The sequence below is a fragment of the Limulus polyphemus genome, unplaced genomic scaffold (genome assembly GCF_000517525.1).
Source record: "Limulus polyphemus unplaced genomic scaffold, Limulus_polyphemus-2.1.2 Scaffold2940, whole genome shotgun sequence".
Taxonomy (NCBI): Eukaryota; Metazoa; Arthropoda; class Merostomata; order Xiphosura; family Limulidae; genus Limulus; species Limulus polyphemus.
In genome coordinates this window covers 148,421-148,842 of record NW_013668550.1, presented here as the reverse complement: position 1 = coordinate 148,842, position 422 = coordinate 148,421, and positions in this window count along the sequence as shown.

Sequence of the window (422 nt, the reverse complement as noted above, 5' to 3'; positions counted from 1 at the left end):
ATATAAAGTCCTTGTACTGTATCCTACTATTCTAGATAATACCTATGATATTGTTGTAAGCTATATTTTCAATGTTTTAATTTAGTTTTAGCTAGAGGACGCATCACGTTAAGACCAAGTAAGTCCTAGAATACATATAATGTTCTAGATCAGTGTTTCTCAAAGCCGGTCCCCGGAGTACAAATTGCCTGTCCGCAACGTCTCTAGGTTTACCTGAGTCTAGTCAGCCCTCGACAAAAAATTTGACTGAACTTAGACTATAGCGCTTAGTCACTGAAAAGTGTAAAGGCCTCGAATTTGTCGAATTTCATTGTATCATCTCATTGCATTATCTCATTCCAAATGATGTACTCACAATAAATTTTTCTTTGTAATTCTAAGTTTGATGCTTCTCTGAGTTGTAAGTTAATTATTGTCTTCTC